Source organism: Lipotes vexillifer, unplaced genomic scaffold (assembly GCF_000442215.2).
Source record: "Lipotes vexillifer unplaced genomic scaffold, Lipotes_vexillifer_v1.1 scaffold1361, whole genome shotgun sequence".
Lineage (NCBI taxonomy): Eukaryota > Metazoa > Chordata > Mammalia > Artiodactyla > Lipotidae > Lipotes > Lipotes vexillifer.
Genome location: NW_006788723.1, coordinates 685,656 through 687,926, shown reverse-complemented (window position 1 = coordinate 687,926; position 2,271 = coordinate 685,656). Strand labels below are relative to the sequence as shown.

The 2,271-nt window shown below is 32.2% G+C and overlaps 1 protein-coding gene across 3 annotated transcripts in view; it reads right to left on the bottom strand.

Moving 5' to 3' along the window:
- The window catches only part of PAIP1 (poly(A) binding protein interacting protein 1), a 29,538-nt gene that overhangs the window by 14,523 nt on the left and 12,744 nt on the right, over positions 1-2,271 (bottom strand). The gene's annotated exons all lie outside the window — the stretch shown is intronic.

Genomic DNA, 2,271 nt, shown 5'->3' with positions numbered 1-2,271 from the left:
CCCAAAAAAAAAAAAAAAAAAAAAAAAAAAAAAAAAAAAAAAAAAAAAAAAAAAAAAAAATATATATATAAATACAGATGACGTCCAACTAAGCTGAAAATGAATTCTTATTAAGCCCATTATCCTTAGAATTTCTATTATACAAATCAGAGAAGTGAAGTAAGAGGGGAAGTCCCCAATTGAAACCACACAGAAACATAGAAGGCAATTAATCTGGTCTTTGGGTATTTGTTTCTAATAGAGACTAAAGGAGTCAATTTATTTTCCCTTGTTTGATTTTTCCCTGACTTGGTGCATTCACCTTAGAGCTTACATAGTTCTTATTATCTAAAATAATCACAATAAGCCTGTCATTGTCTATACCAATGAATTACGGTGTCAGCTACTGTTACTAAAATGGATTTTCAAAATGTACTTTTAATGTTCACCAATTTGGTGTTAAAGATTTTTTAATTTTTATTGATAAGGTGTAAGAACATTCTAGAAAAGTCATGTGTTTTATAAAAATGATTTTGATAGTTCTCCTTTTAAAGACCAAGGGAGCAGCTTATGAAGGCTTAATGGCTTTCATACCTGAGGTACCAATTTAAAAAAATTTTCAAAAAGAACCTAAAAAGTCATTTCTTGTCCAAGAATTTACCTTGGTTCAGTTTATGTATCAATCATAAACCCAGCTTAGCTTATTGTGCCAATGCTTACAAGCTATATTAAATGAGCAACATCTGCTGTTTGAGTCAGACATGGAAAGATATTGGTTATCTTCTCATACATATTAATTCCTCATCAGAAAAAAAGTTGGGATATCTATAAGTAGAACACTGGTTAATAATGGAAAGGATCAATCAATTAATGCCAATTCAGTTATCCAAGCACCTTGTTGGCTGCTTTCCTTTCTGTCTTTCCTTTTATGACTTTTCAGGTAAGAAATGACCTTTTTGTTTTATCAACGCCATTACTATTAGATTATATATTAATATATGTTAATATATGTACAAATGCAAATCCCTACCCTTGTACATTGTTGATTATCTAGGTGAGAGGAGACTCTAAAACTTTAAGCTAAAGACTTTCAATTATAAAAGTAATACATGGCTATTTCATAAAGGTTAAAACAGAAAAATATAAAGAATAAAGACACTGCAGCCCAGAAATAACTGCTGTGAAGGTAACTTCTATCTGTTTCAAAGTATTCTACATTTTTAAGTTAACAGAATTATGATCTTTTCACTTGTTATATGATTAGTGTTTTTCCACGTTGATAGCTTTGACAGTATCCTAGTACTAGAGAAGCACACACAGGGGATACAGAGTCAAAAGAACCAGAAGAGTGATTCTCAACCATGACTACATAGTAGAATCACTTGGGGAGATTTACAAACCATGCCCACACTCTCCTTCAGTCTAATTATATCAGAATTTCCAAGACTGGGGGCTTAGCCCCATTTTAAGTCTCTAGGTAACTCTAAGGCAGAGCCAGGGGTAAGTAGCACAAGGGAAGATAAGCAAGCCTTTCTACCATCCTACCTCCTCAAAGTGCTAACTTTCACATCTTTCCAAAAGCTATAATTTGTACTTTAATGATTAGGTAAGGTTAGATATTTCTGTAACTTTGTCATTTATATTTTTCCAAACTGCACCTATCCAGAGTCATTCCAAATACTTCTATTAAAAATAGAAATATTTCTGGCCTTTTTCTTACTCATTCGTAAGAGGCCCCTCTTTTCATATTAAATAAATGAGCTCACTGCCATGTTGTTACAAATGTCCCTATTTTTACTTCACTTCTTATAAATTTATGACCCCTCCAATATTATAATCTATATGAAATTAAGTTTCATCTCTTGTTTTAGGGACTGTAGGTATCATGTCTTGCTTAAAATGGCTTTACCAACCTAACATTTTTGTTTGTCATTTTTCCCCCTAGTATTTACTGTTTCAGTTTTATATCTGAAATATATTTTGGTGTAAAGAATGAGACAGGAAGCCATCTTTGATTTTTTTCCCCCCGAACGACTAGCCAGTTATGTCAGCAGCACAGTTTGTCTTTTACTTTTGTATCTGAAGTGTAACCTTCGTTAAAAGCTTAATTTTCAAGTGTCTCTGGAGTGTACTTTTGGAGTCTTTATTCTGTTCAAGTGCAGTTTAACCACACGATGGAATACTCTGCAACCATTAAAAGTATCTTTAAAGAACAGGCAATCTCTAATAAACTCAAAGACAACCTTGTTATTGAATAAAACAACTCAGATTATAAGAAAATTCATTTCCCTA